This window comes from Poecilia reticulata, linkage group LG2 (assembly GCF_000633615.1).
Source record: "Poecilia reticulata strain Guanapo linkage group LG2, Guppy_female_1.0+MT, whole genome shotgun sequence".
NCBI lineage: Eukaryota > Metazoa > Chordata > Actinopteri > Cyprinodontiformes > Poeciliidae > Poecilia > Poecilia reticulata.
This window is the reverse complement of record NC_024332.1, coordinates 18,592,344-18,617,179: the sequence shown is the minus strand read 5'-3', so window position 1 is coordinate 18,617,179 and position 24,836 is coordinate 18,592,344. Positions and strand designations below refer to the sequence as shown.

Below are 24,836 nucleotides of genomic sequence, written 5' to 3'. Positions count from 1 at the left end.
TTTGCTAAACATATTAACAGGAAGTTAAATGGAGGGGAAAATGTGTAGAAGTAAATAGTACAAAAGCAACATAGTTAAAAGTTGATTCAGAAGCTTGGGGGAGATTAACAAAATGTGAAACGTGGCTGCAGTCAGTGCTACGTTAATCACCACACAGATTAGTGTAAAACATGGGCTACAATTATAATATTGTATTAAAAATCTGAGAATCACAGGCAGCGTCAGAGCCTCTTATCTCGACTGAGGTTTTCATAGTCAGTAGTGATTTTGGGAGTCGCGTCATCTTCCGGTATTAGGTCAAGGTCTTGTCCAGAGGCAGGGCAGCGGAAATCTTGAGGCACTTCATGCTTCCCCTCTGCTAACGAGCTTTATAGAAACACTGATTTCATTTTCCTGGCGCTTGCCCACACTGTAAAAGTATCTGCTTTAATGGTCTTTGTATCACTGTGCTTGACTGATTTGATTAATTTGGAGAGGCCAATTAACCTGATAGTCATATTTTTGGACTGTGGGAGGAAACCGGAGTACCCGGAGAAAACCCACGCATGCACAGGGAGAACATGCAAACTCCATGCAGAAAGACCGAGGCCGGGAATCAAACCCAGAACCTTCTTGCTGCAAGGCACCAAATAGACCCAACAAGTGAAATCAGTAGTTTATAAAGCTTCGGCTTGCTTGTGCAACTTTGCCCGTACCACTTTTTTCTTCCATCTAACTTCCATTGCCATTGCTTGGATCGCAATAGTGACGCTTTGTTGCCTTGTGGTTGGCGATGTTAAATGTTTGCCTTCCCATGGAAGTGTACACAGCATGATATAATACAGACTACTCAAATTTTCAGAACTGACTTTTGAGCTATAAATGAAAATCATTAAAATGATTAACAGAAAATTATCACACGTAAATAAATAATGTCCCAGGATATTGAGGTCCAAATTAAATTTGCTCAACAAATTATTTATGTTTTAATGTAACATATTTCAATTATGCTAAAAGAATATTAGCAATATATTTATCAGTTTCCACCAATTTTTTTTTTTCTTTTTTTTTTTGCATTTGCAGGCTGACAGACATTTTACTGACCATCCTTTTTCTTTTTCTTTTTTTCGTTTTCCTTCCTTCCTTTCCCTCCTCTTCAAGCTACCTCGGTGCTTGGCAGGAAACAAAAATGTCTCTCTCTGACTCCGCCTCTTTAAGAAAAAATCGGATGTGGATGCGAGAGAGAGAAAAAGGGCAGCAACAATGTGACAGACAACACAGCCGCTCGGCTCAGAGTTGTAGTGGATATCAGCTCAGTGAACGGAGGGAGGGCAGAGGCGAGCCGAGCCGAGCCGCATGCTCGCTGTGCAACAAGGCGTACGGGAGCGGAATAATGAAGCGGCGGCCAGCAGCATCCAGACAACAGCGAGGCGGCGTTTAGGTAAGGCTTTGTTCGCTCTGCTTTTGGTTTCGGTGCTGATCTGCATGCTTTTTTTTTTTTTTTTTTCGGTGCTCCGGAGCGCTTTGTTTCGGGACTCGGAACAACATCCAGAGATGATGTGCATGCTCGATGTTCGGCTGGTAACAAATAAAGCCCACCACTGGAAAAGGAGGGGGGAGTACGGGGGGGGGGGCTCCAAATGATTTTTGATGCAGAAAACGCGTTTTTGCCTCCTTTACTTCGCTGGATCTCCTTATTCAGAATCACAGCGTTTGATTTAAGCGCGTTTGGCTCATTGAGACAAATGGTTTAATCAAAGGAGAGGCGTTATTGACACAAGCAGGACAGTTCACTGTTTTCCAGTTAGTGGCTGCCGCTACTCTGTACGACGACAATGAATCATTATGGGGTTTTTCTGCTGGGGAAAGTGACTTCATTCATAGCCCACGGTGAAATCAGGCCTGCCTGAATACTTCTGTGGAACTTGAGGAGAAGCTGATTGTTGTCCCCTTGATGACGAATCCCAGTTGCAATGTTGTCAGAACTGTGCAACAACAACAGAAATTGTGCAGTCTCATCTTATGTGTGTTCGTTCGGACTGTGGGCAAGGGCAGGTTGTTTTTAGCACACGTTTTCTTCCATTTAATTAGGAACAAAAACGGGGAAGTGGTTGTTTACTTTGCTTAAAAAAAAAAACAAAAAAACACTGAAATGCCAGACTATTGTTGTTTTCTTGACTAAAATGAGGGAGGAGCAGCAGTTTAAATCTTAATATATTTTTTTCTAAAATGTGACACATTCCACTACTTCCACCTGTGCTATCAAAGTTGATCAGTGACATCACAGCCCATATATGGTAAAGCTGATTTCAACTTTAGACTCACAATATGATTTTAGAAAAGTGCAACAAAAAGCATTCTTTCTTACTTATCCCATTGCCTAAACTCATCATGGATTTTGATATTTAATTTTATCTTACTGATTGTTGATATATACGGTTGCCTTTTTACACAATTTTGGCAGATTTTTCAGTGGAACGCAATTCCAAATTGCAATTCCAAATTTTCTCATACAGTTTTTCTAAAATATTCCAATGGAAATGTGACGTGGGAAGCCAAAATAATTATGAGCTGACATTTACAAAGCAGCCAATCTAGGAGCGTCATTTGTTTTTCTTGGCTCTGGTTGGCTTTAACCCAAAGAGCAGCGATGGGGAAGACCGTAGATGTTAGTCGGCCTAGTAGAAAAAATTTGCCACAATAACAAATTTTGCCGGATGCTAAATTATCCCATTTCGATAATGTTGTTGTATTGAGACCATTTTCAAGTAATGTAATGATAATGGGATAGTAATAGTTAATTCTCTCAAAGACTAATCAACTTTAATTTTAAAAAGAACACTTTAAACATTTTAAATGTACAAAATAAAACACAACTGTCCAAAATAATAAACGAGATGGAAATAAAAACCACTTACGAACCATAAATGAAATGGATTATGATGTCTCTGCGAGCAAAATTGCCCTTCAAAAAATAATCATCAGAATGAAAATTAGCGAGCTCATCTTAATTTATCACGCGATTAAATGCTTAATTGCTTATTGCGGCAAGCTTAGATGCTAGCTGCTGCGATAGTGCCAAGGCGGTTTCTCCTGTGCGTGTTGAGGTATATTTGGTGTTTGAACCATTAAAATGTGCAGCTGTAAGTGCGCAAAGACCTCTGTCCGATGTGTGGGGCGGTCAACTCTTCACTTCTTGCCCATTGGATATAAACACCAGCCCCCTGTAACTCTGCTACCAGAAGAAAAACATGAAAAAACTCACTATCGTTGTCAAATACAGGAAACGTGGTTTCGTGTACATGACAGGTCTGTTATCTAGTGCTGAGAAACGGACCTGCGAGACGTCTACATGTCTTCCTCTGTAATATTCACTATTGAAATGGATTAATTCTCATAATTACTGCTAATCTTCTGCATTATGGGGTAATTTCCTCAATTCTGCTTGTTGACATGTGAAATGTCTGTGTGTAACTGATAGTGGTCGGGACGCCTTCAGTTTAGAAACTCAGCCAGGTTCTTTTAGGAAACCCTGCTAATCAGAATGGGGCTGTTAGAATAGGCAGTGCAAAACCATAAACTTCTTGCACTTCAAAGCGATTTTTATGCTTTTACACATTACTTTTGCATTAATTGATGGTGTTATTCATGGTCTTACCTGACTTTCCATACTAAGGCGATCTGCACTGCAAATACTCATACGCACATCACCCAACGGCACTTCAAACATACCAAAATATCCATTTTACGCCTGGCATAGAACTATAATTATTCCTGGTGGTTGTCTGGGTCCTGTTTGTCTCTGCAGCTGGATACTTATTGTCTGAAATGAGATGCTCCCCCTCTGTGTGTGCAAATCAAAGACAGCAGAGTACAGGTGTGCAGGAGAGCTGTTCTCTGGGTACATACTAACAACAATGGAGCTTTATCCTGCAGCGCCAAACCGCATTAAAGCAAACACCCTATTCTCATGTTTCTTTTGTTTTTTTCTTGGTGCATGCTCGTCTCTGTTTATTCACGATTAAAACAATCCCTTTAACTAATTTTTGGTCTTAGTTTTGGAGGTTTATGTTGCGCACTGCGAGGAGAGAAGATTATTTTGCTTTGAGAGCGGCAGAAAAGAGAGACGTTTGACAACCTTCATGTGTGCAGTGTTTAAGAGTAGACGGCGAAAAAGAGAGTTCCGTCTAAGACTACCAGCTAAAATTATTTTTGTAAGCAGAAGAGATGCCCTTTCTTCTTGTTTGAAAGGCTGGAGCGGAGCTCATCAAGGTTGTGTATTTTACAGAGTTTCCATAAATCAACAAGCTACACAAAGAGCATTCCACATTTATCAGGCTCTGCTAAAAGCACTAAAATAAATTGGTCTTTAATCGCTAAGGTGTAATCTCACATTGAAAATTTATTTTTTTTAAAAGTCTACAAATCTGACCATTGAGGACATTTCAGTTAGGAAAAAAATTTGGCGCTAAACATAATTTGTGAAAAGTAAAAGATTCACAATTCCATTTAAAGTGACTTTAAGTGGAGTTTTTTTTAAATAAATTTAGTAGTTTGTTATTCAAAGTGTCTTGAAATCTTTTTATTTGGAAGATTTTTTTAAATTTTCTACAATTCCTTTCATTTTCACCAAACATTTTTTTTTCTCCAAAACTCAAAAGTGGCTTTAATTTATTTACAACAAGTTGGAAACTGCATCAGTTTTTCCTTTTCTATTAAAACAATTTGTAATTGTGGCAGGTCTTATCAGCAATCTGTGACTTTCTCTATTCCACAAATGTCTCACAGCTAAAGGACTCATTTCTCTTATCTGCTCTTGCAAATGCGAGAGAAAAGAGCAAAGGTCAGTTAAGTAAGGAAGGTGCGTGTTGACCTTTTTATAAGTCAGAAAATGGCTGCAGCAAAACGGCTCCCGCTGCACATTACCGCAATCAGGGCAATAGCTTAAACGTTTAACACAAAAACAAGTTGACATGAGTTTGTCTTGTCACCATACACACTGAGGAGGTCAAAAAATCTCCTCAATGTTTCATGTTAAATTATTTAAAAGTATTAAAAAGGGAATTCATTTAAAGCGTCTGAAACATTTTTATCAGAGCATCAATAAATGGTGGTGAAAATGTCAGCCTGAGCACAAAGTTTTAATGCGTTGGATCCTTGTTGAGTGCTTATTCAGGTTCCCTGTTCACTCTTGACTGTAGTTTTGAAAGTACATAGACACAGACATGGATTTAAAGTTCTTTTTCAAAAACCCCGCATCCATGTCAAGTATTGATAAACTTGCGGCCGTGTGACTTATGACAAGTGCTGAAACATCGGTCATTGGGTTAATCTTTGCAGGTTGAGATTTTTTGCTCCAGGTGCTTCACAACAATAAGGAATCTAAAACCGGCAGCTCATGAAATGCATGATCCGTGTGAGTGATAATGACCCAGTAATAGGGCTACTCCTCTCATTAGCATCAGATGACATGAACTGATTCATGCAGAGTGTGAGCGAGGAAGAGATTTTTTCTTTTCTGAAGTTAAATTTCTTCTGGGTTTGATAGTGTCCCCTCTCCAGATAATCTCCCCCCAACCAGAACAAATCCAAGTTAGTAATTTGTTTACACCTACAAACTGCCAAGTGGACTTCTTGAAAACTGTAGAGAAAAGTAGCAGTGGTAGAAATCAACAAAAAGTCATTGTTGTACTTCTCCTGTGTCAGACACTGTGTATATTTTTCCACGTTTGATTTGACTATATCATCAATAAATGCTGTATTCACATTTTAAAACTTGACTGAAAAAAATAAGTTTTTGACCTCAACAAATTCACCGTCTAAAGATTTCAGCCTTGATTTTTAAGATGATTCTGGCTGATTTTAATGCAGCAGAACTGACTCATCTGTGCTCTTTCACAAGCACCGAAATATCTACATTTAAGTCATCATTTTAAGCATTTGTGTAGGGATGTGCTATTATTTCCTCAGCAGAAAATACAACTGTTTAATCATAGTCTCTGAATTAGATTTTTTTGTTGTTTTATAGTACCGTCACGAGAGTGTGATATTTCTGCACAAGGTTATCATTCTGTCAGAATCTCATAAAGGCTTGTTCCTAGTGGGAATAAAGGGAATCTGAAAATGATTTTACTCCTGAAGGTTTTGTTGGCCTTTACAGCAGCAAGGCCACCATTTGTCAAAGCTTGATAAACTTTGCTGCACCGTATCCTCTCTGTTTTTGCTCCTTTTTTTATTTTGTGACCAAAAGTTCCACGAGTAGCTCCGTGTTATTATTATTCTTATCTTTATTTCTTTTTCTTTAAGAATAAATTCCATCAGACTTGAATAATAAGGCCAGCATATTCTATATTACGACTACTGTGCTGGGCAATCTGTTAATGTGGCACCAAGCCATTCATCCTGTTGTGTAAATACAACAAGGAATATTGCTCTTGCAGTTTCATAATGAAAAGCTCATTGTGACATCATGCCCACACATTCGGTAGCCATTARATTAATCTAAATCGGCGCATGTCAGAGGGAAAAAGGCTTATTTTTGAGCTTTTTGTYTGTTCAGCAGCCATAACACCATTCGTTTATTAAATTTCACACTCTGCGAGATCCTCYGGATTAAATTTGGGTCTYTGGTTTGTGTCAGTCTGAGATATTCTTAAATTGGTTTATGTAAAAATCGGTGTCAGAGAACCATCTTCTTCCATTCAGTAATTTGTTTGGGAAGTAMAGCATCGYGATGAAATACCAGAACGAATTTGGTTTGTTTTAATCCAAACAAAACATGACATCAAACAATCATTTAATCATACGAGGGTAGCTTCTGTTGTCAGCATCTTCTCTTTTCTTTCTGKTTTTTTTTCTTCTTTCGCTTAGAAAATCCTTCATGTACATGTCTAAATTATGGAGCAATACATCTTAAAATCAATCAAGTTTTATTTGTATWGCACATTTCAACAACAATGCATTTCAAAGGGCTTCACGTCATAAAAACACAGTCATGCAACACGGAATCRACAATCAAAACATTACATTAAGTCAAGTGCCATCGTTAAATTCTTTATTGATTTATGTTTCAAAAGCAACTCTTAACAGGWGAGTTTTTAGTCTGGATTTGAAGGCACTCRGTGTTACAGCAGTTTTGCAGTTTTCTGGAAGCTTGTTCCAGATTTGTGGTGCATAGAAGCTGAATGCTGCTACTCCATGTTTGGTTCTGGTTCTGGGGATRCAGAGCAGAACCAGAGGAGGAAGACRGGTGTAAGRATAATATCTGGACCCCGGTCTCAGACCTCAGAAACACAGAGCCATGGATCCTCTGGGGAGTCAGAGGCCTGTGGTTTAAATGAAGTGAGCGCTAAGGAGGGAAGWGCTGAGGAGAACATGTTGATTCATTCCATCTGTAAATTTGAGAAACTCGGGTCCAGAAGACATTTCTTCACAGGTATTTTGTGACTGCAGTGAATGAGTGGAGGAGCACAGAGAGAAGGAGGCAGGAGGAGCGGGAACCAGCCGCTCTGTCTCCAGTCGATGTTTTATTAGTTTGTATTGGAATAGCTTGCTTCTGATAAGCGGAGGGTTCCATCCTAGTCAGACATGCTTGAGTCTGTTCTTCTGAAGCGATGGTCGCATTGTTGTTCTTGTTGATAAAATGAAAAAAGTTTCCGGTGAGTAGCTTTATCCCATGTTTATTAAGATTGCGTCCGCCTCTTCCAAAGAGGTGAAAACACTGCCAATGCATCCTGAGGTCATCGATGAAGGTCACTGAGCTGGCAGAGCGGGCCGACAGCCGTTTGTTTATCATGTCCAGCTTGGAGGTTTTTTTATCGTCTCATTGAGGTGATGGAATTGGACCACTGAGAAATGACTTCATTTTTAATTTTCCCACATAAAGTCATAAAGGTTTCAGAATCTCAGATTTTTGCTTTGCCAGATCATTACTACCAACATGCACAACTAAAGTCTCAATATTTAGCTGATCAGTGGTCAGAGAGAGTACTTTGTGAGTTAAATCAGATACAGAGTCACCAGGAAAAGAAATCGATCTTCATTTAACTCGTGGCGTAAGAAGCTCTTTTTCTAACTTCATAAATTGTTGTGTTCGTCCATACAGCTTCTTTTTCTGGGATGATGGCCTTGTATGCGTCTTGTAAAATGATTTTCTGCTTGAATAATCTGCTATTCCCAACCTTCTCAACACTGGAGTTAATGATACGTCATAAGCTTTCCAAGCTTACTATAAAGAACATGGTCCAGGCGCTCAGGACTTCATGAGTCAGCATGGATTTACTGGGTATACGTCTCAAAGTCCTTTTAGTTAAAGCTCATATAATTTTACTGCTGGCTGTAGTTTGAGGTGGAGTTTCATTTCTTTTGTCCCCGACTGTACGAATACCCGACTGTGTGGGACTCTGTGGGCACCAAGGGAAGCTGGAGGTGTAATTTCAGAGGCGCTCTAAGTGACGAGGCCAGCAGTTATCTGAGGTCAGTCTTCAAAAGCCGGCGCGCTCGAGTCATCAGGGCCAGCTGTGCCCCCTCATTTCTGGCGGAGTGTGCAAGCGTTTAGAGGACACGAGAAACGCATATCCATTGCATTGCATTGTAACAAGCTGTCCACACACTACGGTAAAATACCTGAAAGGAGACATTGTTGAGGCTTGCAGTCCAATCCTGATGTTCAGTCTTCCCTGAAATGGGAGGAAGGATGTTTCAGCAGCTTATTGCAGCGTGGCTTTTATTTCTTCTGTTTAAAAAAAAAATTGAGTAGCTGTTTATCTCAGGCTGTGTGCAAAAGTAAGTGTCCAGAGTTCAGACAGATTATGAAGAGGTTAAGCTTTCTGAAATTGGCTATGGATTATATTAGGCTTTCTCTGGACACCTGGACATGAATTTTTTAACAAATGTAGCAGCCTGCCTGTAAAATGCTGATGTGATTGAGTTCTGTTAGCATCCCTAAGAGGCAGAAGTAGACACATTAACCTGGACATGCAAAATCCCTTCATCAGTACGGGAGTCTTACCAGTTTCTGCTCTTGCAGTGGCTACAATTTCATTCTTATTTATGTTTTTTTGTTTTCTCGAAACATATCAGCGAAAGCGGGTAACATACCTAAATGTGTTGTCTGTTCTTTTGTCTCTGGAAGTTTAAAAGGCAGGAAAAACCAATAACCAATAACTTTTCTTTTGCCAGACAAATGCTCTTCATTTCACTCATAATTTGACTTTTTTAATTCTTCCACATGCAACCTGAGTGGCGCTCATCAGTTTTTATGACTAAATGTGTCATAAAAACTGTTATACTTACAAAAAAAAACCTTAAATGCACTTCCTCTAGATTTGTCTTGAGCTACCTGTTGTCTTTTTATCTGCAGTGATGCATACTTTAGGATGAGTATAGTGTGCCTTATTTCTTCATTATTACGAGAACAGGCTCACTAAGGAATGCATGTAAAACCCAAATAATGTATGTATAGCTGCATATGCAAGAATGTACATTTGCCTGATTTTTCTAAAGTGCAGCTGAAACAATGTGATCTTCAGCTCACAAAGGCAGATTACATTTTTTTTTTGACATGTTGAAATCCTAATGTGGCAGGAATGAACCGATTACATTACTTAATTTTATGCTACTCTATGCATATGCTTTGTATGCAACGATGAAGAGTCACTCACCTTTGCCTGGTAATTGTTTGGAGATGCTCACATGATGGGGAACTTTGATGCATTTTCTGAATTATTCAGTGAATTTGACTTCTTGGCGGTAATTTTTTTTCGCAAATGGTCTAGCAGTTATTCAGTGACCAAAAAAACAAAACAAAGAAAGTGTTTGACATCACTGCAAAACGTAACTTACCCACTTACTTTACATAATCTCAAACTGAAAGAATATACGTGTTGGAGAGGGAAAAACAGCATAAATTGACAATGTATTTTAGCAGCACCACAAATAAACATTTTTAGTTTTTAAATAAAAGCAGTTGGAAGTTAGACGTATTACAAAACCGGAGTATTTTTACCCCAGGTTTTCATAGTGTGGCGATCTCACACCTGCTTATGCCTGGCTGTGTGTGTCCGTGCTCCCAGCTGCATTCGGCAGCCATAATATGAAGTGCAGGGCTGAATTTCCTTCATAGGACCTTGAGTTTGACAGCATGTGTTAAATATGACCCTGTTTAGCTATGAAAACTTGTCATTAAGGACTACTGCCTCTGTATGATTTGCCCTCAGTTGTGTTTAGGTCGCACAATGACTCAGTGCTTTCAAGAACCATGTTTTTTTTGTTCGATCTCTTTACTTGGTAAAGACTAAGCTTTTAATTTCCAAGTATTGTCAGTTCCTGTTTAACTTGTCAGGTACTTTTAAGTTATTTATTTATTTATTTCAGACTAAAGGGGTGTAAACTTGTCCAGATGACAACTTTATCTTGACTGTTTCGCACTGTTGAAAGCTAAATACAAACATGAAGTGGCAACGTGCAAGAACTTGTTATGACCTGCTCAGATGAAACCAACCTGCACAGCGGAGCAACAATCTTGCCCAGGTGTTATTTTACCGCTTATTTTTTCATCATTTCTTTGAAATTCTTGTTGCGTTCATTTGGTGTAGGGACTGCTTGGAGTCTTGTTTTGCCTCTGTGAACCCCCCCTCCCCCCCCCACCCCAAAAAAAGAAAATATTTGTGGGGTTTTCTTCCACAGATGGACTCTGGATGTTAGTGTGTAACAGATTTCCCCCTACCTGCACTTTTGGCCTTCATTGGGTGTAGTTGCGCCTTCAGATCAAGATTAATGAGCTTCTAAGAGCGACATTGCAAAAATAGACATTTTTTGCCTCACTGATGTAATCACTCCTGAAGCTGAAGGCGGATAGAGAGGACAGGACAGACCTAATCTGCCTCAGCAGAGTCTGTCTTTAATGGAGTCGGTCCTTTCTGCTCTGACCTTGCAGGATCTGTTTTTACAGCAGCGTGAGGCCGACTCTTAAGTTTGACCCCTTTACCTCCATGGGAGAACCAGAATAATGGGGGAGGGGAGCATCTTAATGCAAAAAAAGTAAAATGTACATTTTAAGGTGACCTCTGCACCTCTCCAGAATTAATGCGTGATCTTTATTTGACTTGTAGAGATTTGGCTTTCACTGCTAATAGCATGTACCTTTGCTGTACAGATATGACATGCTAGTTTTGTCAGATCTCATGATGGAAACATATCAGCGCTCACCCTCTGCTCATTAATTAACCTCGTCTTTCTCATAGTCCTAATTAATAATACCATGGCAGCTTTTGAATGTCTGTCAGTCCTGGGCTACATAATGGACATGGACACCTACTTAATATGCACGAAGCTCCGTCATGCTGTAACCAGCCTGTAAAAGGAGGTCGTCTTGAAGCGGATTTCATTCTTTTACCCGTTTTGGGTCATTTAACTGCTATGCATATAGCATACATAATGACATCTCCAGCTAAGATGTCATTTCTATGAACATTTAAATTAAAATCTAATAAAATGATGTGTTGTGTGAGGCACTTGTATTTAAAGTTAGTTATAGTGGCAGTACTATGTAAAATCAACTTTTTTTGGGCTATGCATCAGGTGTGTTTTTGTTGAGGAAATAAGATGACATGGATTGTTGCCTTGATTCTTTCATGGTTGCTTAAGAAATCCTTTAATCTCGTGGCAACCGTTCACCTGTGCAAAATGTCTGGTTGGACCGAGCGCCGCCTTCGAGGATGAAGCTCCTCCTCGGAGCTGCATTTCCAAGCTTCCAGGCTCCACAGAGCAACCCTCCTCCGGGACTCCTTCACTCAGTTCCTTCAGACTAGTCGGCAGCAATTAGCAAACACCTGGTGGTACCGTTCTGCTGAGTTCATCCTTCGAACTACTTGTCAATGCAACGCTGGTAAAAATATTGTTAAACTGTTAATAGAGGAGCCATGTTGTGATGATTTTCTGAAAGCAGAGTTTTAGAAAAAAGCAATCTTTTTAAAAAGACAGAGGCCCAATTTCAAGGAGTTAAATTACAAAGTCAGATTTTTTATAAGTCACATTTGTAGCAAATGAAAGTAACGGAGCTACTTGATTATGCTGTAAAATGGCACTATGCGACTAGAAAACACATAATACTGGCCCTTTAAGTGCAAATATCACAGCAATTAACCTATAACAACGCTACGTAATGACCTGAAACATTATGCAGATTTACCGTCTGCCCTTCACTTGCGTTAGTATGCAGAATATTTGGAGTTCAGCTATTTAGGAACTCAAAACTACAAAAAGATTTTAATGTTCATCTCTTGGTGGTCAGGTGATCATTACGTATTGAGGGGGAAAAAACAAGAGAAGTCACAATAAACCACGGCATACTCTGCCACTTCTCTGTAGCAAGTTTTACACCTTCCATCTCCATTTAACCTGTTGTGTGCATAATTGGAGCAGATCATAAATAACCATYGTGTTTAAACCCATGTAAAATGTTATTAGATGGGAAATGATGTGGAAACATTTTTAGCAGAGCATCTGAATAAATGATTTAATTTGTCTTTTTGACAAGGTAAACCTGGATACTAAGAGATCCTGCCACAGAAGGACAAACTATGCAATTTATTTTCAATAAGCGTCAAATTGCTAAGTGGTAGAGCAGCCGCACCGTATTCCCTGGTTTGATTCCAGACCGTTGATCATTTTCTGCAGGTTTTCTCCTTCTCTCACTGCTATTCTTCACACTACTAATGAACAAAGGCCAAAAGTGAAACCAAAAACATTAAAATAAAGAACAAGGTGAATGTATGGGTGTCTGTTTAAATTCCAAACTGATTTGGAAAAACATTTGGTTAAAATCAAACTTTCTAATCCATAAGCTAATGAGGCAAACAACCTTTGTAGGTTGTTTGCTGCATTAGGTTTTTTTTCATCATAATTTCAGTTTCATCTTTAAGTGCAAGTGTTTGTCTCACTAATCGAATTACTCATAATCACACACGTTTGGCAGCTGTACGTCCCACGGAGACTGTGGTGGATAATACGTTCAACCTGACAACTTTGTTAGAGAATAATTGGTAAGTAAGTGCATTTTAGTCTTTTGAGGTCATTTGAAATGTTCATCATTGTGGCAAATGGTTTGCGTTATAAAGATGTGACAATGATGCCAAAGACACGCCAATTGTATCAAATTCATATTGTCTTTAAAGTGAAAACCTTTCAAAATATGTATTTTTTTTCACTGTTTTATATCTTTTGCATTTTTATCCTGTTGCTTCTAACATATTGAGGTGTTCATGAATCTTCATCACAATGTAATTACAACCAGAAAATGCCACAAATGAACAACTATAACGTCTCTAATTGGCGTTTTTTTTTTTTTTTCCAGAAATAGCACTTTTGTTTTATATGCAGTCTGACAATAACAGATCAGACAAATAGCAGCATTTTCTGTTATTTATTGAGGATGTACAACCAATTAAAACTTGCATTTAGAGTATAATGGCATGTTCTGTTTTTGATTGAAAAATAAGCTGCAAAAGTAAAACCCACCAACTCTCTCTACGCAGAAACGCACAGTAAAATTTATATTTAGCGTTCGTTACATATATTTTAGAAAGCTAGAAATAGAAAAGGTAATAATAGTAACAAAATTATTAAAAGAATTGAAACAATACCGATCAGTCCCAAACAGGCTAGGACCGCCTCTGATCATATTGGCATATTGAATGACATTTTACTGTTTTAATCTAGGAGATGTCCACATTAAAAACATTTTTTAAGAAGCTGGAAGCAGTGAATGTTTGCTGAGCTGCAGGGATGCTGCTGTTCATATAAAGCAGAACATTCTATACCAATTGCTTGGTGTCTATGCTTCTATGTGGAAAACCTCTTTGTGTTGACATCTCTGCCATTTACACAAGTGGAAATGGAAAATGGAAACCTCTGTTGATGTAAATTGTAAGTCTCTGCAAGTTGGTGTCGGATCACACTGCACACCTGACTCCTTATATTTCTTGCTTCTGTTCCATTTTACTTCTGGAAAAACCTAAAATGCATACGTTTCATTGTATTTATTGCTGTCTGTTTATCTTTTTCTCTTTTGGTTTTTTTTTTGCCCCTGCTGTGTTTTTGCATGCTTGCAGCCATGCATTTGCAAGCCCAAATGTGCATGATTGGCAGCCACTTGGATGGCTGGAATGAGCTACATCGCCTGCAGTGTATTCTCACCTCCTCATGCTAGGTGTCTGTGGCGAGGAGATGGCTGATCCGCTGCTGGTAGTAAGTCACATTCGCATAGAAAAATCTGGCCGGTCGTGCGGTAGTAGAGCGACTGCACAGATTTTCTGTCACTGCAACATTGGATGGAGCAGGAAATTCTGTTCTTTGCCCGGGTATGGTTTGGTATTAAAATACTTTAGAGCAAATGTGCACAAATGTATTCAGTGGTGCGGTGTGTGCACTTATATCCACATGCACGTCGCTGCAGTCGAATGTAGGTCACATCACAGGGAAGACGTGGGGGGTGGAGGGAGGAAAGAAGGTGAGCTGTGGAAGTGATGGGAGGAGAAAGTCTTTCATTATGTCATTATGTAGGAGCAGTTGTAGGATTAGGGTAGGATGTATAAGGAAGCTTAAAGACTGGAATTTTAAGCCTCTTCTTTGGAGGTAAGAAGTAATAACTTCCAGTTATTCGAGATGCTGTATAGAAAAAGATGTAATCGCACCACACTCTTTCAGAAAATTGGTTACGTTTTTGTTTTTTTTATAACGACAAGAAACCTTTTTCTCTTTGACGTTGTCCTGTCTGCACTTCCTCATTTGTCTGTGCTTTTGTTAGTTTCTGCCTAATGGCTGTTTCTAACAGCAGCACTTTGGGGTTTGAAGATGTAATGAAGTGCAGCGGAGCCTTTGGAGAGCTCAGATGCTGCCAGCATAATTACACAGGGTGAAGTCTGCTCTCCCACATGGTAATAACCTTGTTGCCTCCAGAGGCTAAAGCAGGGTGGACATGTACCCGGGGCTTTAAAAAGAGGAAGAGAGGGGGGAAAATGCAAGTCATTTACATTTGAGATGCTCTCTGCTTATGTATGCTCATTTTGTTAGTTTTTTGGTTTTAAACTTTAAGATACTTCTGTTACTTGAAGGCTAAGATTTATTTTTAATTTTTTTTACCTTTATTCCGAGGTTTACCTGGGATACTTGTAAGATTAAAATCATGAGCTCTTTCTAGTTCTTTGCCAAAGAACTGATATGTTTAAAAATGTAAACCTCTTTCTCCCTCATCCATCTGCTGTTTTCTTTAATCTTCATGATAATTTTTGTTCATTAATGTTCCCTAATAAACCGTTGAGGCCTTCGCAGTGCAGTTGGAAATTACACTGAAAGTAAATTACACATTTTTGGACTCTATTCGTTTATTCACTCGATGAATTCTGAAGGCACTTGGTTTTTACTAGATTTTAATTGCCACATTCGTTCATGTTTCTTTTTGTAAAGCTTTTTTAAAATAATACTTTTCCTGCTTCTTCACTGTTATGGCCTGTATTTGTGTTGGTTTATCACATAAACACCAAAAACTACTTTCACAATATAAAAAAAAAAAATGAAGTAAACACTTTTGAGAGGCACGTTAAACCCAGAACATTTTAGAAGCAGCCAGGAGATGTGGGCTACATCGATTTCTCTCGTCCTCATACAAAGCGGTCCATGTGTTTAAAATTAAACTCTGTATAGCTCCTTCACAGCTTTGCACTTTAATGTCTCACACAGAGATTAATTTGGGGCTTCTTCAGTCCGTGCAGCAGATAAAGAGAAAAAAAAAATCCTGTTAAACCAAGACTTTATTGAAACTCAGCTTGAAAATCTCATCTCACTGATTGGAGGGAAGTGTGAACTCGAACGTGCAGATCAGTTTGTTCATTTTTTCATAAACAACAATCCGATAATAAGGAATGAAAAAGACAGGAGTTGTTCTGAAATCGGGTATCGACCAATCCAGTTAATTATTTTGCGTAGTTGCATATTAACTACAATAACGCTTAGATTATTGTTGGGGGGGGGGAAACCAAATCTGTTCCAGGAAGAAAATGAGACGAGACCCGGAAACATGTATTTTATGTGCGTTAGTCATTAGTTTTTAAGCAAATGTTTTCCAGGTTGAAAGCAAAGAATGCCACAGTCAGAGAGGGGAGCAGACACTTCTTATTTTTGTTTATCTGTGGTGCGATGGCACCGGAGACTGTGCTGTCTGACAGAAGCACTCTGAGCCAGAGAAAATCAAAAACAAGCACGATCACAGTGACCCAACTTCAAAGTGTTATGCTTGTCACCCTCAGATCTGAAACACCAAGTCAGTCTACCACAGAACCATTTTGCAGAGCTGCAGAAGCTTAATGTTGCTCTAAAAATAAATCGCGCAGCCTGTATTTCTTATTGAGCTTCAAGTTATTTTTTCAAAGTGCTGAAGATCATGATCACTCACTTGTACGCAAACTGTATTTATATTGGGTACTACTAACTTTCGGTAACACCATCCCTTTACTTGTTTGGCCTCTGAAAAGGTGTTTGTGCTCTTTATGCTAGAGTTACTGGAACACAAATGTGGTTGTGCATGCAACTGTAAACCAACCCATCTTACCGTAATAGGAACCTTTAGCTTTTCTATACGGTTTGGTTTCATAGCTCATATTTTCCTCCTGGCAGTTCTACAAGTATCACTAACTAGAGAATAGCACTTTGCAATCTTTCTGCAATGTTAGCAGGAGGAAGCATGACGTGCTGGTGGACAGCTGTGCTCAGTTTGGACCAGCACCCTCTTGGTCCAAAGGGTTCCTACGTTAGATGCTCTGGGTCAAGCTTGGTAAACAAGTGCAATGCAACACAATGTGGTAAAGCGACTAGAATAAAGAGTTCAGTTTCTACATTTATCTATGCAACAAACCTGCTGTAAAAATGAAGCAAGTAGCACAGAAGGGAATCAAGTGTGGCGAGGAGACTGCAGTTCTGTTCTCTTGTACCTTTTTGAATGTAGAACCCGGTGCAAAACCTTCAACTATCTGTCAAGCAGCTTCTCACTTCACCTTACTGGGAGCCCGTTGGGAACGACCAAGAATTTGATTTCTGATGTACTCAGACAGCACATCTTTAGAGCCATTTCTGAGGAACCGTAGCCCGGCAGTTGAAATGAAGGGCTTGTCTGAGCCTCTGACTTATCTGAAATCTGCGTTGTTTAAAATCAGGATGAGAGCCATTGTTTACAGGCAGGAATAAACTGAGAAGTTTTTTTTTTCTTTGACATTTCACCATGAAAAAAGGGGGGAAAAAAACGCTACCAATTTTAGATTCAGCCCATTTAAATCGTACTGCCTGTACTGTTTGAATAATTGACCAATAAAACTTAAGCTTCTGGACCCCTAAAGAGCTGCAAATGTAGAAACTGTCATTGTATGAAAGCAGCTCTGCTTCATGAGTGCAATTTATACTAATCATAAGCAGGAAAGCATGCCTTAGTAATTATCTCTAATTATGCTTATGTGAGTAGATTTAACATGTAACATTTCAGTAAATATTGTTTATGCACCACGACCTTTTGTTAATGTGATATTGGGCTGCAAAATCTTAAACAAAAAAAAAAAACCCAGTTGATTACCAGTTTCAATTATTGCATATTTTCTACCTCTTTTCTTTTTTTTATAACATTATTCCTACTTCAAACTATTGGATCTTGTCCACTAAAAATACACATCAATTGTGCAATGTTGCAATTGAGGTTGCAATACTCCTTCACCATATTGTGGTTCTTCTCATTGGAGTACTTCCTGCTTACAGTCACAGATGTGTACTTGAATTCAATTGAGTCTTGCATTGCAAAAAAAAAAAAAAAAGACGAAGTACAGTGAGCGGGAAATTTTTTGAAGAATTTTCAAAAGAACCGAACAGAAAACGTTTTTATTTAGGGAAGTTGGAAGCTTTTGTTAGTGAAGTCAGCTTAACAGTGAGTGAATAGGCTGTTGGTGAAAGCCTGAAGTCATTTCATGCAGCCTTCATTTAGAGAAAAAAACTCTGTGGCTATTACTATAAATCTAATAAAAAAAACAAAAAAAAAACAGTTGTAATAAACTGTTAACATTCTCTTTGAGAGTCCCAAACCTTGAGGCTGATTCAGGTAAAAAGTCCAAGTCAAGTCTGAAAATGATCTAATAACCTTTTTACAAAAATCTAGTTGTGCTTCAGTCAAACGGTTCAGAGTTGAATTGGTGTGACTTTTTTGATTATCACTTTAAAAAGCTGTTATGAAGCAAACAAATTCAGCTCCAAAGTGTGATTTTGGCTGTGTCAACCTGGGAAAAAAATCCTTACTCAGCCCATAAATAGCCTTGATTCCCAGTTGGAATTGTGCACACACCCACTCAGCCATTTTCTACCATCTTGATGCTCCTCGCTGGAAAACCCAGCAATGAGAAGCCCAGACTGTAGTTGCATTTATACCAGCTGGCCAGGAATTTCTGTCYGAGATCAAACTTTTGCTTTACTCTTTAAAACTTTTGTCTGCAGTAGTACGAAGGACTGAAGATCCAAAAAATTAAGATTTAATGCTTCTAAACGACTACATATACCATAAATGCCACATAAGGTTTCTTTAGATCTAATACAAGTAACTTGGATGTGTTAAAGAATTGTTACAAACACATAAAGGATAGGCAAATAAACCACAGAAAACTAAGAACATCTAATAAAATATCAGAAATCAGTGATTTGGACAAAAGCACAAAAGAGGCCTGGCTGACAAACAAAAATAAATTATTCTTTTAGGTGCAGCCATATCGGGGGAATTTTTCTTCCATAAGTTGAGAGCACACACCTTCATTCTGTAAGCAGGATTTCATGTCTTATGTTCTCAAAACTTTTAAGAATTGTGCTCACATTCTCAGTTTTTGTGAGAATTGTGCTTACATTCTCACAAAAACTTTTAGTAATTGTGCTTACATTCTTCACTGGCACACCCCAGTATGGCTTAAGTCACACTGGGTGTGCCAGTATGACTTCACACTAGCAAACAGTGAATATTTGAAAGAGAGCAGAAGTTTTTAGAACAAGCATTGAAATCCTGCTTTCAGATTGGAAATGCGTGATCTCGACTTATGGCAGTAAAAGTCCCCCGTAGATTTTTCTGGTTTGGTGGCTTCACTACAGCACTAATAGTCTCAAAGAAATTTGTGGTGATTTTTTTTTTTTTTTTAAGGCAAATCTATTGGTAGTACTGTGCAGCAAGCAGCATACCACAAGATATTTGCTCGTGCTATTGGGAAGGTTATCTAAGAGCGATAGAAATGTTAATATATAACCTATTTATTTAATAGAACAATTGGCTTGATTGGTTGAATAAACAAACCATGCGCACAACAGGAAGGGATGTTTGGGATACTGCTGGTTTCTGATGATGTTTTGTAACAGATGTCACCAATTAAACGGAGTGGAACAATACATGGGGAACTGCTGTGTATTCTCTGCAGTAATGAAGCAGGAAACACGTGTATACACAAAAAATTGAGATGAAGATTAAAAAAATTGACTAAGATGGAAATGACACAAAAAGTGACTGAAATAAGTTAAGGTATAAAAAGAGGCAAAAAAGAGACTTGACTGTAGAAATAAATACAGGACTTGTGATTTTTGGCATGGCGATATTACTGACTTTGTTTTTGTCTTATTGGGTTTGTTTGCTAAATGTAACAACATAACATTGCTTCAAGGTGGAACAATTAAAGACCATTTTTGTTAGTTTTTCTTTCACATAGCACACAGATGTGTAAGGACTTAGTATTTTATGAGAATATCTTCTGGTTCAGATTTGATTTTAAACGATGCTATTTTTGAAGTGTAATGTGCAGAAAAAGTGAGGAATTGCTGCTGGTTTTGTAGAAAAACGTTTTTTGTTTTTTTTTAATTTTCGTCTAACTTGCACTTTTATGTAAGTTTATTTTAATGCAAGTGTAATTATTTCTAGCCATATCCCTCTAACCACACAGTGTGATTTATTAATAATTATTTCCTTGTTGAGATGAAAGCCTGTGAGCAATCCCCAGCTTTCTCTTTTTATCTTCCGTCAATGCCAAATCGTTGTACTTTTTTTTCTTTTCTCTCTTTTTTTTGTGACGAAACTCAAACTTCAGCACAGAACTTGTCTGATAAATTTTTCAAAGTGGCTTCGATTAAAGTATTCAGAACATGGGCTTTCTCCCACTGGTTTCTCAGCAGGGCAGCATGAAGGGAATTTTCTTTGATATTGTGAACGGCTATAAGCTTCAGGGTCCGTACTTACATGGCTATCAAATTGCAGCTGAGGTTCACTGCAATGAGAATATTACAGGAGGCCGAAGCAGAACATGCTGGGACTTGGTGCCACGGTTTAAAGCAAGCCATTCTGTTGGAGTACATCATCAGTTCTTTTAAAACGCCACGAGATGTGAATCATCATCTTTCAACAGAAAAATGATTCAAATTTACACAGGCGGATAAACATAAAAAAAATAAAATAAAATCACCATTCTTCCGTTACTGTCTGTGCGCTGACCTAAATGTCATAGAGAACTGAGGAGAGCATAAGAGGATCCCGGACTCTGGATAATTTGACAAGATTGTGCAAAGGGGAACGGTAAAGTGCTTCTCTCCGTAAGATTCAAATGATTAATTTATACATTAAGGCATTTTACACATCTTCCTTAAGAGTGCTGTTAAGTCTTTTTCTTTTTTTGCCATATATTAATGGAAATTGCAGAAGTTTAAAGAATGACAATCACTCACTGCAGATATCCAATTTTGTTTTGTGGGTTTAAAAACACCCTAGACATCACAAATCCAATTTTTGTTCAAAATTATTCAGATGGTTGAAAAAGCTTGTTGATGGTTTGGGTTGTCTCGACAAAGTTGTTCAGGAAAAAAGAATACCACAATGAAATGCTGGTCTAATTTTAAGCTGCAAACAAACAAACAAACAAAAAAAAAACAATAAGTGAATGTTTTTTATTTTTTGACTATTGCTAATAATTTTGCTTTTTGACAAAAAAAATGTCTTTGAAAGTGCCTTCCAGTAGCTGTAGATTACCTCCCAGTTGGTTCAGTGCAGCAGTCCATCTGGTGCGTCAGGTTAATTAGTTGGTGCATAGACATGAAATGAGTAAGCGAGTAAGTAAACATAGACTAAAAACAATATTATGGGCCAGATGTCAGAATGCTGCCTGTGTTGACAAAACAAGCCATTATCTCTTCAAGGATGAGCATTTTGTCATGTTAAAAGGAACATGTACGTATTTTAGCATTTTTGGAATGACTCCTAACAAACATTTAATTATCTTGCCAGTGTTGCCTGACAACTGCAACCTCGTAGCGCTTTTAGGGATGAACACTGTCGATGCATCTGTGTTCCGGAGACTCTAGCGTCAGTCTGTCAGCCAATATTTCAGTGCAGCGTTATTTAAAGCCAGTAGCAGAAAAAGAAATGAGGCTAACAGGGATGTGCAGTCCCCAAACACTGAAGATGCATGAGGCAGCCTCATAAATTTTGGCTAGAAAAATGCGTGTTTGCAGTTTCTTTTTTTTTTTTTGTGCAAACAACCACAGAAAGTTTTGGTCATTAAAATCCCTTTGGGTAAGGGGAATTCAGGACGAAAGCACTGAGATGGAAAGAGTGTGGAGGACAAAATCTTGCTACCATGCCGCATAGATGCGCCTCAGTCACAGTCAAACCTCACGTCATCTGTAAGGGCCTTTGTGATTTACCAAAAAACCTGCCTGAAACCCAGCTACACCGCAACTACTCCCTAATCAACGATCAAGCATCAACCAGACTAGGCATTAAAACATGAATGGATGTGGTGATTGTCAGTTTATTTAATCAATAGTGAAATGTCGCAGTGAGCTGGAAGGAAGGAAATGTGCAAAGACAAGAGATCAGATTGCAATAGTTTCCATAGAGATAAATGGAAATCCTGACCCTGTAATCTATAATTTTCTGAATGGTTCATACAAGCACAGTCATGCCACTGGCAAGTTACGCAATACTTGTGCACGGTTTGCTGTGGAATAAAATCTCCACAGTTATTTGATTATCATTTATTTATTGCAAACAGAGCTGGTGAGTGCTACATTGTTGATGGATGTAAAACTTTGTAGTTTGTTTGTAAAAAAAAAAAAAAAAAAAAAAAGAGGCTTGAACTAATCAATCAAATTTGATTTGTATAGCACAGGGGTGCTTAATACGTAGATTGCGATCGACCGGTTTTGAGTCGATCTCGACAGTAGACCAGTGGTGGGAAGTAACGAAGTACAAGTACTTCGTTACTGTAAGTAACGAAGTACAAGTACTTCGTTACTGTACTTAAGTACAGTTTTCGTGTATCTGTACTTTACTTAAGTAGATTTAATAATGGGGACTTTCTACTTTTACTCCACTACATTTTACAGTAAGTATCTGTACTTTCTACTTCACTACATTTCTACAAAAGTGTCGCGTTACTCGTTACATCCAAGTCGCGTTGCTCTTCCGTTAAAATGTGAAGTTCAGGGACTTAAGGTGGCGCCGTAAAATCCAAGCAATAACGTGACTTAGTGTCTGTTGTCACCCATCGCCTCCACCTTTACTCGCACTCGGAGCTCCAGACATGCGCAGTGGTTTCCTCTGAGCGGGAGGAGATGTTTGTCTATAATATAATAGCGCTGCATAAATTGATATGGCGACATGTAAAATTAGCAGCGCTTCGCTTTCACAGACAGTGATACTTCGTCCAACTTTTAGCGTCACTTGGAAGGAAAGCTTAAAGAAAGGTAAGATCTGTGCTAGCAAAGCTAGCTGTACTGACTGAGACACATGTTGCATCTGATGGAAAAAAAGTTGTCACTCATGCGCTGAATTATTGTGTGGAGGTGTTGACTGAGGTGTTGCATATATGGGACAACGCTGTGACCAAAGTCTGCAATATAGTAATATGACATTCAGGAACGATCCGATTCTTCTGGACGGATCTTTACTAAGTCCTAAGGACTGAAGCCTCACTGAGAGCCGTTCTTTGTTCTTGTGTACACTGCAGTAGCTATATATATATATATATATATATATATATATATATACACAAAAATGCTCACTTTGAATCTTAAAATTCAGATTCTGGATATTTTAATATTCTTCATAGACTTCATAGAGGTTCATTTTATTCTTATTGTTGTCCGGAAACAGCTGTGTGTATTTCTGCATCTGCCTGAGTTTATTATTCTTTTGAATGTCACCTCTAAGCTTATTAAGATAATTGAACCAACAAGGTGACAAACTGCTATTGTTTTTGGAAGAATCATTAGCCTGGCATCTCTAGCCACTCACAACAATGCTCATTTAAATGTTTATCTTTTGTCCAATTTTGCCACCGATTACCACTGAGTAGGTATTACTTTAATTACACTGTTCAGGCAAAGGTTTTATTGGCTTATTTTTCTTAAAACCAGAAATATCCATTTACTAAAACATATTGTGTATAGCTAAATTAATCCATGACTGGATTAAATGTCTGAGAAATGTCTGTCATCACTAGACGTGCGATAACTTGTCCGTCTCTCGACTGGAACTCCCTTTCTTTGAGGGTTTTCTCCTAACGATCCTCCTGAGGACACCCTGATGGCTCTGCGCATTTCAGCTTAGAGAAACGCAGGAAAACTGAGATAATGTATTTTCCAGCTGACATTAGTTCATTTAAATCATTTTGCTGATGCGGTGTGTAGGAAAACGGAGCCAACCACAGAAATCTTGGAGACATCTGCAGTAATCTACGTACACTGATGTTCAAATAGCCTTTGGAGGTTTTAGCTTTTTACCACTTTTTTTTTTTTTTTTTTTACCAAAAAATACAATTTCATGTTAGTGGGTCAACACAAAAAAATGACACATTTAAATTATTGTAAAAAATCTTTGATAAATTTGTGTAACATTTTAGAGCCACATTTTGCAGCTAGAACTCTGCACCAGCTTTGTACATCTGGAGACTGAAACTTTAGCCTATTCTCTGTAAAATAGCCCATGTTGACAACTTCCGTCATTCTGGGTGAAGACTGTCTGAGAAGAGCAGGTTTTCAGGTCTGTGGAATATTTGCAGTTGTATTCAGGTTCAGACTTTGAGTCATTTTAACATACCTAAATATGCCTGGATCTGTTGAGCCTCTTAATGTGTTTGCCTAGAAATAGGTTTTCTTAGAGGATTGTTCTGYATTTGGCCTCACCCATCATCCCAACACTCTCAAACAACCCCTCTGTTACTGCTTAAGAAAAGCCTCCACATAGTATGTGGAGGCAAACTGAACAAGACTTCTTATGTCTTTCCTTTAACAATCGGTTCCCTATGAAGGCCAGATTGTGTAGTGCGAGTCTACATAGGTGTCCTGTCAGCTGATTCTCCCACCTGAGCTGTGCGTCTCTGTAGCTACTCTAAAGTTACCCTAGGGCAACCCTTGGACGCTTCTCTCATCAGTGCTTTCCGTGTTTGCGTTGTTAKAGATGGATGGCCATGTTTTTGGTTTGTTTGCAGTTGTGCAACACTCTTTWGCCGTTTTCGCACTACAAGGAACGGAACGGMACGGCACGGCACAGGTTCAAAGTAGGGCCGACCGTGTTTGCATTAGAACTTCCGACCCGGTTCCACCCGGCTCCTTGGAACCACAAGAGCTGTGGTTCCTATCGATCGGGCCGGCCAAGTGGGGCTGCTTAGAATCAGCARCTGATTGGTTTAGAGTCAGCCRTTGGTTATTTTGCAGTCGGACATTGATCGGGTCTAGCTGGCTCTCACTAAACTGTTCTTATTGTATTTTGTAAAGAGTGCTCTTTTTATTTAATATTTTTATTATTATTT

The 24,836-nt window shown here is 38.6% G+C and overlaps 1 protein-coding gene across 1 annotated transcript in view; it reads left to right on the top strand.

Moving 5' to 3' along the window:
• The first annotated feature begins 1,147 nt into the window (after nucleotides 1-1,147).
• st6gal2a (ST6 beta-galactosamide alpha-2,6-sialyltranferase 2a) overlaps nucleotides 1,148-24,836 on the top strand; it is a 36,541-nt gene continuing 12,852 nt past the window's right edge. The window contains exon 1 of the mRNA XM_008434785.2: nucleotides 1,148-1,420. The gene's annotated coding sequence lies outside the window, so the exon portion shown is untranslated. The remainder of the gene's footprint in view (nucleotides 1,421-24,836) is intronic.